General features: G+C 44.1%; 1 protein-coding gene and 1 pseudogene across 1 annotated transcript in view; one reads left to right on the top strand and one right to left on the bottom strand.

The window, feature by feature from the left end:
* Positions 1 to 6,757, bottom strand: part of LOC120551577 (ankyrin repeat and fibronectin type-III domain-containing protein 1-like) — a 34,044-nt gene extending 27,287 nt beyond the window's left edge. Inside the window, exon 1 of the mRNA XM_039789065.1 lies at positions 6,618 to 6,757. The gene's annotated coding sequence lies outside the window, so the exon portion shown is untranslated. The remainder of the gene's footprint in view (positions 1 to 6,617) is intronic.
* Positions 6,758 to 6,805: 48 nt separating this feature from the next.
* On the top strand, positions 6,806 to 12,218 carry LOC120551579 (annotated as a pseudogene).
* Positions 12,219 to 13,352: the final 1,134 nt, after the last annotated feature.

The following is a 13,352-nucleotide window of genomic DNA, read 5'->3' on the forward strand; positions in this document are numbered from 1 at the left end:
GAGATTTGGAGGAGTTGTGATATTTTGAGAAAAATAAAATGATAATACAATAGGCTACTACAAGAATAAAGTCACTATATTTCAGAAAATAATCCACCTGCACCATAGTCTGCTGTGCAGTACGTGATTGCTCTGCTGATACGGTAGATCTCAGACCTGCTGCCAGACTCAGAGCCCGTTTGGGTCTCTGGTCTCTGAATGAGACAGTTTAGGGAAGTGGCTGTAGGCTACGCTGCTCTACATCGGAGGTGGAAACACAAAACTACGCAGAAATAGGGACACATCTGCAGCAGCATGCCCACAACAGAGCGCGTTCTTTATAAACCTGAAGCTGCACAGACCAGGGAAGGTGCGCTTGCAGCAGCTCCGTGTCTGTGCCGCTGCTCGTCTCTATTTCTACAGCGAGAGTGGACACTAAGCGATGCACAGCTCTGCTTCAGAGCACCGTGTGTTTGACCCGTAGACGGGAAACGTCGCGTAATGAAAAGTTGACAAGTAAACGTGTGGCTGAGAGGGGCCCTAGGATGATCATGTTTAATAAACACGTTTTATTTCGCTCGTCGTTCTAGTTCTATTATTAATGGGAAGTAGACCGAAGGGCGACACATTCTCCTGATGAGACTTACACACTTCTACTGGAACAGAGTAGTATTACAGTCTGGTTTCTGTCTGTCTGTGTGTGTGTGTTTCTGTCTGTCTGTCTGTCTGTCTGTCTGTCTGTGTGTCTGTCTGTCTGTCTGTCTGTTCTGTCTGTGTGTGTGTGTTTCTGTGTGTGTCACACTGAGGCACACAGACACATGCACGCAAACAGAGGCGCACACGCACACACAGAAGCACACATGCAGAGGCATAAACGAGCACACTCACACACACACACACACACACACACACACACACACACACACACACACACAGACAGACACACACACACACCGACAGACAGACACACACACACACACACACACACACAGACAGACACACACACAGACACACACACCGAGGCGCACATGCACACACACGCACGCACAGAAGCACACATGCAGAGGCATAAACGAGCACACTCACACACACACACACACAGAGTCGCACATGCACACACACGCACGCACAGAAGCACACATGCAGAGGCATAAACGAGCACACTCACACACACACACACACAGAGTCGCACATGCACACACACGCACGCACAGAAGCACACATGCAGAGGCATAAACGAGCACACACACACACACACACACCGAGCACATGCACACACACGCACGCACAGAAGCACACACACACAGACTTGCATGCGTGCACTCACTCACCCACACACACACACACACACACACACACACACACACACACACACACACACACACACACACACACACACACACACACACACACACACACACACCTCAACAACAGGCTTTAACTGATTAAAAAGGAGCTAATTGCTTTGATAATGGTTGCGAACCCACAGGAGACGTCTGAAACAGGTTCAACACTGTACTCCGTTAGATATTCAGCGGAGGAGAACAGCTCTCTGATTTGAAACTCTCCCGTGCGTGTCCACCCCTGAATGTTCCAACTTTCCAATAAAGTAGAATCTGCCGGGACTGAACCCTCAGCGGTTAATGATCGGCTCTCAGGGGTCCCCCCGAGAGACTCGCCATCTTTGCCGTTAACACAAAAACCCAGACCCCCCCGAAAACTCTGCAAAGCTGCACATAATGCATGGAGAACAATCCCAAAACTATATCGTCCTGCAGGGATAAATCCACTAGAAAGCTCGGATACTAAACCGTACCTTTGGGGAGGATTTTATGAGGATTAAACGATTAAACGAGTACACTTTATGAAATATATGTGTATTAACTGTTGTGTGTCTGTGTATTTTAACAGAAATTGTCCGTGGTAACTTGATTCCCTATATCTGTTTATTTACATTTGAAATTGCATAATTTGTGACAACTTTTGTCTGCCGTGGACATAAGTGTTCATGGGAAATGTAGGATTAGAGCTACAAGCAGTGCTGCCAGATAAACATTACATTACCAAGGCCAAAACACCCAAAAAATACACCCAAATTTCTTTCTACAAAAAACAAAGAGACTGTCCTTCCTTTGCCGTACCTGAAGTTGCTGCATTCTGGCTGCTGTCTGGAGATTCCTTCGTGCACAACTCGTATTCTTTCAGATGTTTCAGACCAGATGTTGTAACAGCGGCCATGTTGTGTATAGTTTAGGGTCCTCGCCACCACCAGACCAATCAGCATTGAACAGATTGAACATGTAGCTGGACTTGAATGGCCTTCTTTTGACTGAAAGTACTGCCAAACAACAACTTTTTCTGCTCACCAGATCCATGTCCACTTTCTCACAGCCTCCTGCATTGAAGTACGGCTGCTCGATTATGGAAAAAAATATAATCACGATTATTTCGGTCAATACTGAAATCACGATAATTTAACACGATAACTATTGGCTTCTGGAAAGATGTTGCAATTATTGAACTTAAAAAAAAATTCAATAAATCAACAGTAAAACTTAGTTTTTTCATTAAAACTTTATTTCTTCATTCACAACACGAGAAAATAAGTTTACTTGCAAAACGTAATGAGCTAAATAATTGTTTTTTTCCTCGATTATTCTGTTTTTGTGATCATTGGGAGCAGAAATCATGATCACGCATTAAATTTCATTAATTTTTTTGCACTTCTCACAGCCCTAACTGAAAGCGCCAAACTAAACACCTTCTGCTCACCAGATCCATGTCCACTTCCTCACAGCCTGCTGCATTGAACGCTCCAACTACGTAAACACCTTCCCTCACCAGATCCATGTCCACTTCCTCACAGCCTACTGCATTGAACGCTCCACCTACGTAAACACCTTCCCTCACCAGATCCATGTCCACTTCCTCACAGCCTACTGCATTGAACGCTCCACCTACGTAAACACCTTCCCTCACCAGATCCATGTCCACTTCCTCACAGCCTGCTGCATTGAACGCTCCACCTACGTAAACACCTTCCCTCACCAGATCCATGTCCACTTCCTCACAGCCTACTGCATTGAACGCTCCACCTACGTAAACACCTTCCCTCACCAGATCCATGTCCACTTCCTCACAGCCTACTGCATTGAACGCTCCACCTACGTAAACACCTTCCCTCACCAGATCCATGTCCACTTCCTCACAGCCTGCTGCATTGAACGCTCCACCTACGTAAACACCTTCCCTCACCAGATCCATGTCCACTTCCTCACAGCCTACTGCACTGAACGCTCCACCTACGTAAACACCTTCCCGTTCGTCAAAAAGCCCAATATTCAGCCAAATCTGAAGCCCAATCCTGGATTCTGTGCATCCCTGGTTAAAGTTGAGTTCCCTGTTTTTTTTGCTCAGCTTTTGTACCGATTTGTGAACCGTTAGATGGAGTAAGCTCCTGCTGAGTCCCAACATCTTTTCTCAACATATTTTTAGACACAGAGAAGCGCTTTATCTCTGCTCTCTTCAAAGCCACCAGACTCCTTCGACAAAAACACTTATTTTATTTGGCAGAACACGGAGTCGCTGCTCTACGGCTGCCTCCATCGCTCAGTTATTCTGTTAGTTTAGTTGGGTTAGTTCCTAACGCTCCAGGCATGCATACGCTCCATGCACACACACACACACACACACACGCAGAGGCACACACACACACACACGCAGAGGCACACACACACACACACACACAGGCATACACACACACACGCAGAGGCACACACACACACACACACACACACAGGCACACACAGACACACACACACTAATAATCAGAGTAAACAATCATTTAACATGGCAGATAACACAGTAAATATTAAATCGATCTGCCACAAACACTCCACCGGTGACAACAAGCTTCAACAAGCGCTCAACTTCCTCCTGTTTGATGAAAAGCCATAGGGAGCTGCTGTTTTAATTCAACCAATCCTGGGTGTTATTAAACTGCAGGTAACCATGGCAACAGCACTTTCACATAACAGACTACCTGCGTTACATAATCCATTATTCCTCTGCTTCCTCGAGTGGTTAACCCCACCCACCCCCCACACAGTTATGGCTTTTCTTTTCTTTTTTTCTGTCACTTTTGTGGATGCCTCTGAACACTACAATACCCATGAGCCTCAGCTTGCTGTTGCTATGGCAAAGAAGCTGTTCAGAGTGTGATTTCAGAGCTGCGGGCTTCATCAGAAGAAAGGCGCGATGCGTCCGATAGCAAACCGATTTTAAACAGACGCACGTTCCATCGGGTCTTCTGAAAAGCTCTGGGATTGATCTACGGTGAAATGCACCATGGGAGATGCAGTCTTTTATGCCCGCAGGCTGCTTGTATGCCTAACTTAACACAGTCTTTTGTTGCGATGATTCAACGGGACCTGAAGAGCTCCGGTTGTGAGTCAGAAACATCCTCTATAACCCTGAAATCATTTCATCTGGGAATCATTTGGTTTCAATACTGCGACGTAGTTAAAGTCTAACCCGACTCCACCAGACGGATCGCTTCCCATTAGTTCGGCATATCCATCTGGGAACTTAACCGTTGGAGAACTTTTGGGAAGGGGGCAAAAATCCTGGTTAGCTGATTGGATAAACCATCTGTCTATCACCACCTATACAACCACGAGCCAGCTGATTGGATAAACCATCTGTCTATCACCACCTATACAACCACGAGCCAGGCTACCCCTGCTGCTGCTGCAGGCCAAGCATAGCTCGTTAGCTCAGCAAGCTAGCAGCATGTCGGTAAAGGATGTTTACCGTTTGTGTAACGAGAATTTAGGAATAAAAGGCCCCATTTCAGGTTCCCGGTCCATATTCCAAAAGAAGGATCTAAGAGGAAAAAGCATTAGCGAGCAGCTAACAGAATTAGGGCTACCACTGGCTGAAACTACTGGTCAGCTGATTGGATAAACCATCTGTCTATCACCACATAAACCCGCCTCAAAACCAACGCTGATTGGTCGGCTCCAAATGTTCTCCATCTCAAGATGCCAGACCGATCTGCGAGTGGAAAACTGGAGCTCGCCAGATCAGGACGGTCCCACCAGGCTAGTTAAAGGCTTTTTTGCGCGTTAACATCCTTTATTTTTATATATCAGGACAACTTCTTGTGCAGCTATGCTCTGTAAGGGCCACAGCCGAGCTGGAGCGCGCCAATGTGACGATTTTAAGTGCGCGAGCAGAGGGCGTGCACCACTAATTTTTTCCAGCGGCGCGCGACAAAGGGGAAACGGGAAGCATGAACGAGCTCGCCGACAACGTGATGCCAGGACTCTCAGAGCGACTGCAGGTCTCTCTGGTAAACTCACCGGGTTAAGATGAGTTCTGTTATGGTGAATGAAAAGGCTCGACCCCACCAAGTAGCTCATCCAATCAGATCCAAGAATTGACGTCAACGCTGCTGCCAGTTCTGCCGTTGTATGTAAACAGTTACGGCGCTATAATTGATATCTGAACACTCCAACGAAGATCCATTTTAATTGGTGAATCGATTGTTTTAAAAGAAATAAAATGGACAGACAAATAAAATGGGAAATTCTGGTGTTGCGGCAGCAAAAATATCAGACACACATCACACATACAGAATATACACGAAGTAAAAGAATACAATATACTTGGAATAATAATAGGATAGAATATAAGAACAAATAGTTTAAAATATCTATAAGTTGGGAATAAAAACTGTACAACTGTTTAAATAGTGTTAATAAAGCTGTAGGTAAACAAACCGATGGTGCAAGTTGCAATTAGTGCAGTTGTGAAGTCTAAGAGTCTTATCTGTCACTCAGTGAAGAAGTGTTAAATAGTTAAATGGAGACAGCTAAAGGTAATGTTAGCTATTTACAGCTGTCAGAGTTAGCTTCTACTTCATAAATTACCTTCTAAGAGCTGGATTCTCAGTAACGTGACAATCTGCAAGACACAGGTTGCTCATAAATCACTAAAATAGTAGTGACAGCACCGTTTGGCTTGGTTATCAATGCCGTTAGCATCGTGGCTAACACTGCTGTTACTTTACTTCATGACAAATGGTTTCGGCTGTGCGTTCTAACATGATGTCATGTTTGCTAACCGAGCACCGCTAGCCTTTACAACAGAGCCGCTTCACTACTAGGTCCCCTTCAAGGCCAGGCTGATGTTAGAAGTCCCTCTAGTGGACAGAACATGTAACAACAGCCACATGCTTACAGTGGCATTGACAATGCATAAGCCTGAGTAGTGCAGTACATGTTAATAACAGGCTGCATTTGAGCATTAAAAATTCTAATATTATTCTAATATTTAAAAAAAATAAATGCAATTTGAATAGCAATATAGAGGAAGAGTGACCGCTCTAGTGTGTGTGTGTGTGTGTGTCTGTGTGTGTTGTGTGTGTGTGTGTGTGTGTGTCCATGTGTGTTAGGGCTGTTAATCACAAGTTTTATCACAAAACTATCATTGGATGATCGATCGATCTGATATCTTAAAGTCTGCATTGCATCAATAATATTGGATCGTGTGATCCAGATAGATGTATCGGGTCTCCCCTAGGGTGTGTGTGTGTGTGTGTGTGTGTGTGTGGGTGTGTGTCTGTGTGTGTGTACCTGTCCAGGCTGAGTGAGGATCGGGGGAGTCCCGTGTAAAGCAGGGGTGTCAGGTCTTTGATTAGATCATCTCCTGCCGCACGCTGGTTCCACCTCTGAGCCAACCGGGAGATCTTACTGTCTGACCTGACACACGCACACACACACACACACACACACACACAGAAGAGGGGGATGGATGAGAAACTATGGACAATAAATCCACGGCTGAAAAAGTCCACGCAGAAGAGAGAAAAACTAAAAACAAAAAGGAGTTTGTGTTCGACAGGTGTTTCCAGAACGGAGAGAGCCAACAGATCCACAACAACAGGACGCTGTTCAGAAAGTTCTCTCACCTTCCGTGCAACCTTTCCCCTCGCTGTGCTCAGAGTCCACAAATCCAACGTTCAACCCGGTGAAAAAGCCCGAAATCAAAACTCACTGTCTGTCATCTTCTTCACGCTGACATCTCTCGGTCTTCCTTCCCAGAGATCAACAGCAGTGCCTTAAAGACTCAAAGCTGCAGTGTGACTCCATGCAGGACTGCAGCAAAAACATTCAACAAATATATATATATATATTTTATCTTTTTCTTAAAAATGATAAAAAGTGGCGCCCAACGCTCCCAGTTCGGCTCACAAACTGGATCCCAGTTTGGTGGACTCTTCTGCACCAGAACACAAAAAGCAATTCTGCTTTAAAAAACAGCAAACAGACCGCACGAGACACCTGTCAGATCCAAAACTGATGCGCAAAAGTTTGCTCCAACGCTGCTGGACGGTCGCGGTTTCTTTATATGTTTAAAGCCGCGAAGCTCGCTAGAGAGACGGAGAAGTGCACGAGGCTGTTCAGCAGCAGATCTAGCCCAGCTTCCGAGTGTCCTCGGATGGGTTAAACCTCTCTGTCTGATGCCTCCTGACTGCCTCTGGAGCGCTGGAGCATCTCCAGAGAGAGAGAGAGAGAGAGAGAGAGAGAGAGAGAGATGTGAGAGAGAGAGAGAGAGAGAGAGAGAGAGAGAGAGAGAGCGAGAGAGAGAGAGAGAGATGTGGGGAGGGGCAGAGCAGAGGCAGCCCCCAGATGTGATGCTCGATCCGGGTGTGTGTGTGAGCGAGAGTGTGCCTCTATCTGCGGAGCTCCCGCTCGGCTGAACACCTGTTTACCGGCAGGCGGCATCGGCACGCACGCCCGCACACACACACACACACACACACACACACACACACACACACACACACACAAACACACACACACACACACACAGAGGAACGGCGCCCACGCATGGCGAGAGGCACAGAGAGGAAACAAGAGGAAATGGACGAGAGAGAGAGAGAAGAAGGGAGGAGAGAGAGAGGAGAGAGAGAAGAGGAGAGAGGAGAGAGAGAGAGAGGGAGAGAGAGAGAGAGAGAGAGAGAGGGAGAGAGAAGAAGGAGAGAGAGAGAGAGAGAGAGAGAGAGAGAGAGAGAGAGAGAGAGAGAGAGAGAGAGAGAGAGAGAGAGTAAATAATTAGATAGGGATGTTTAAGAAGAGTGGGTGGATAGCAAGGCTTGACGTGCGTGTGTTCATATGCTGCTGTGCGCGCACACACACACACACACACACACACACACACACACACACACACACACACACACACACACACACACACACACACACACACGGTGGAGGAGGGGTGGCAGCAGCTTCAGGCTCTCAAAAGGCGGAGAACAAAACGCAGCGCGAGAGGAAACAGGAGATTAAATTCACCGAGATGCTCGGGAGGAAACAAGACTCTCACTGCAGCAAAGGAAATAAATGAATGAATGAATAAAGGTTATAAAATGTAATGAAATGCAGGATGTATTCCACCCAGCGGAGGGTGACAGGTGGAAGTGTTTGAGTCGCGGCGTCCCGTTAGTTACGTTGTTTAACGATTGCTTTTCATTTTGGGTTGATGTGTCATTTATTGTTGCCTGATTTATCCTTTGAAACGTGTCTGATCAGAGTGCATCATTCCTTCTTTTCATATTTCAACTGAAAATAACTATTTGGGCTACGATGAGATTTCACCCATCTGCAAATAACTGTCTGGACTTTGTACACACACACACACACACACACACACGGACAGAGAAACATACACACACACACAGAAACACACACACACACACACGTACAGAGACACACACACACACACACACACAGAGGAGAGGGATGGACGAGAACCTATGGACAACAAATCCTTTACTTTGATCTTCTTCAATTTTATTAATCTTAAATCATCTTTCTTCTCCTGGCACTCAGGTTTCCTCCTATTATCACAATACTGTATGAATACATTACTGTATGAATACATTACTGTATGAATACAATACAGTATGAATACATTACATTATGAATACAATATTGTATGAATACATTATTGTAAGAATAATTATATGAATACATTAATGTATGAATACAATATTGTATAAATACATTACTGTATGTATACATTATTGTATGAATAAATTATTGTATGAATAATTATATGAATACATTAATGTATGAATACAATATTGTATGAATAAATTATTGTAAGAATAATTATATGAATACATTACTGTATGAATACATTACTGTATGAATACATTATAAGAATAATTATATGAATATATTACTGTATGAATACATTAATGTATGAATACATTACTGTATGAATACATTAATGTATGAATAAATTATTGCAAAAATAATTATATGAATATATTATTGTATGAATACATTAATGTATGAATACATTATTGTAAGAATAAATTATTGTAAGAATAATTATATGAATACATTACTGTATGAATACATATTGTATGAATGCATTATTGTATGAATGCATTATTGTATGAATACAATACTGTATGAATGTATTATTGTATCAATAATTATATGAATACTTTACTGTATGAATTCAATATGGTATGAATACATTACTGTATGAATACAATACTGTATGAATATTATTGTATCAATAATTATATGAATACATTACTGTATGAATACAATATTGTATGAATACATTACTGTATGTATACATTATTGTATGAATAAATTATTGTAACAATAATTGTATGAATACATTAATGTATGAATACAGTAATGTATGAATACATTATTGTAAGAATAATTATATGAATACATTATTGTATGTATACATTATTGTATGAATTCAATATGGTATGAATACATTATTGTATGAATACATTATTGTAAGAATAATTTTATGAATACATTACTGTATGAATACATTACTGGAAGAATAATTATATGAATACATTACTGTATGAATACATTATTGTATGAATGCATTATTGTATGAATACAATACTGTATGAATGTATTATTGTATGAATTCAATATGGTATGAATACATTATTGTATGAATACTGAAAAATAATTATATGAATATATTATTGTATGTATACATTATTGTATGAATGCATTATTGAACAACCGCTGGGTCCATGCGATGCACTGATAGCACCACCAGAGCCTTCATCAGGCCCAAGTGGAGTGCCCATTTAAGGTGTATAAGAACTGCCCAAAGCTACGACATCGGCTTCGGAGGGCCCTGAAGGTGATCTGGAGGAGAGGGAAGATCGCCCAGCCATGGAGGTATGCTGAAGGAGTGTGCATACCAAAAGAGGAGAAGTCTGAGAACATGGACCAGTTTCGGGTCATCTCCTTGCTCAGTGTGGAGAGTAAAATCTCTCCAACTTCCAAGCAATAAGTACATTGACACATCTGTGCAAAAGGGAGGTATACCAGGAGTTCCTGGTTGTCTGGAACACACAGGCGTCGTAACCCAGCTCATCAGGGAAGCAAGAGATGGCAGAGGGGACCTGGCTGTATTGGGGCTGGACCTTACCATCGCCTATGGCTCAATACCCCACATGCTGGTGAAGGTCGCACTGGAGAAACACCATGTACCGCAGAAGGTGAAAGATCTCATCCTGGACTATTACAGCTCAGTTCAGCTTGAGAGTCTCCACTGGTCAGCTAACATCTGATTGGCGCCAGCTTGAGGTGGGGATAATCACTGGCTGTACCATCTCAGTGACCCTCCCGGCTGTCCTGGCAATGAACATGCTTTAAAGAGCAGGCGAAACCCAGTGCAGAGGGCCCCCTCAGCAAATTCGGAAAAGGCAACCTCCCATAAGAGCCTTCATGGACGACCTCAAAGTGACAACAACGGCGGTACCAGGAGCCAGGTGGATCCTCCAGGGTTTGGAGAGACTCACGGCATGGGCACGTATGAGCTTCCAACCTTCAAAGTCAAGGTCTCTGGTTCTACAGAAGGGGAAGGTTACAGACAGATTCCGCTTCAGGCTGGGAGAACACCAGATCCCGTCAGTCACAGAGAGACCAGCGAAGAGCCTTGGGAAGGTCTTCAACCGGTGCTGACCTGGAGGGATGGTTGAGAACAGTGGATAAGTCTGGGCTCCCTGGAAGATTCAAGGCTTGGGTTTACCAGCATGGAATCCTCCCAAGAATCCTCTGGCCTTTGCTTATCTATGGAGGTCCCCATGACTGTGGTGGAAGGTTTTGAGCAAAAGGTGAGCACCTATCTACGCAGATGGCTGGGTCTGCCGCGTAGCCTAAGTAACATCGGGCTATATGGGAACACCAACAAGCTCAGACTCCCTTTTGGCCCAGTCAGGGAGGAGTTCATTGTTGCACGGGCACGGGAACACCTGCAGTACTCTGGATCCAGAGATGCTGAAGTGTCCGGCGCAGGGACTGTTATGAGAACAGGGAGGAAGTGGAGGGGCGCCGAGGCAGTCCACCAAGCAGAGACTCGGCTGAAACACAAGGCCATGCTTGGAACAGTGACGCAAGGCAGAGCCGGACTTGGGAGCTTAACAGCGACCCGATATGACTCTGCCAGCAGAAAGGAGAGGCAGAGGCTGGTACAGGAGGAGGTGCGAGCTTCAGTCAAGGAAGAGCGAACTAGCAGAGCAGTGGCCATGCGGCAGCAAGGCGCCTGGATGAAGTGGCGATGGAGCGAAGTGTCACCTGGAAGGACATCTGGAAGTGGAACCCCCAGAGGATAACATTTTTGATTCAGGGGGTCTATGATGTCCTTCCAAGTCCATGCAACCTGTGCACATGGGGTAAAATAGAAACACCTGCATGCCCCCTTTGTTCCAAAATAGGAACATTAGAACACATCATGAGCAGCTGCTCCAAGGCGCTGGGGGAGGGCCGGTATCGATGGAGGCACGACCAGGTCCTCAAATCCATCGCTGAGGCAATCAGCAAGGGGATCAAGGACAGCCGATACACCCAAGCTACAGCCAATGCCATTCACTTCATCAGGGAAGGACAAAAGCCAGAGAAGACACCGAAAAACTGCTCTGTAGGTTTGCTCTCCACGGCCCCGAGACTGGGCGATGACAGTCGACGCAAAGGCAGCTCGAAAATACCAACACACATCAACCCAGTCCAAATTGAGACCCGACATCATCTTGGTCTCTGAGGCCACAGAACAACTAATCCTGTTAGAGGCCCGGGCTGACAGTGCCCGGGGGAAAGGATGGAGAGGCAAAGAGAGAAAGAAGAAAAAAATATCAAGAACTGGGAGTGGGATGGAGGGGGGGGGGCCCCTGGTGAGCCGCAAGAAGGAAAAAAGAGGGGGAGGGGCAGTTGGGACAGTAGAATGCCACTTGGACACAGGCCAGGGTCTGATCAGCCTCGGTCGGGTCGCCAGGATAAGGGGGTCTGTTGCAAGACCCGAAACACCCAGTGACCCCTGGAAACAACACTGATGATGTGTCCAAGGTTGTGCATCAGAAGATGTTTTTGTAACTTGTACAATTACAATGTATGTATATATTATTGTATGAATAATTCATTCTATGTATACATTATTGCATGAATACATTATTGCATGTATAATATCTGTATGTATACATTATTGTATGAATACATTACTGTATGTATACATTATTGCATGAATACATTATTGTATGAATACATTACTGTATGAATACATTATTGCATGAATACATTATTGTATGAATACATTATTGCATGAATACATTATTGCATGAATACATTATTGCATGAATACATTATTGCTTGTATACATTATTGCATGAATACATTATTGCATGAATACATTATTGCATGAATACATTATTGTATGAATACATTATTGCATGAATACATTATTGCATGAATACATTACTGTATGAATACATTATTGCATGAATACATGACTGTATGAATACATAACTGTATGACATTTTGTTGACGAGCTGGTATCTGGTATCTGTTTAAGTTTGTAAAGTAGTGTGTGTGTGTGTGTGTGTGTGTGTGTGTGTGTGTGTGTGTGTGTGTCTGTGTGTGTGTGTGTGTGTGTGTGTGTTTGTGTTGAAAGGATGGTATGACTTTAGTTTATTTGGCTTTTGCTCTCTGTACACTAATTAGAAAGATGTGTGTGAGCTGTAAATACTCGTCTTCAGTTTACGTGGAGATTGCTTTCAGTCGTTTGTGTTTTTTTAGTTTAACAATTGTTTATTTATTCTTAAACAGGTTTATTTTAGATTTTCGTCTTCATTTAACTGCACCCACACATAAAGCCATGGGGGTCCTCGTTAGTGGGGTATCTAAGAACCTGAGAACACACACAAACACACATACACAAACACAGACACACACACACAGACACGCACACACACACACAAACACACATACACAAACACAGACACACACACACAGAGACACGCACACACACACACAAAC

This window comes from Perca fluviatilis, chromosome 21, assembly GCF_010015445.1.
Source record: "Perca fluviatilis chromosome 21, GENO_Pfluv_1.0, whole genome shotgun sequence".
Lineage (NCBI taxonomy): Eukaryota > Metazoa > Chordata > Actinopteri > Perciformes > Percidae > Perca > Perca fluviatilis.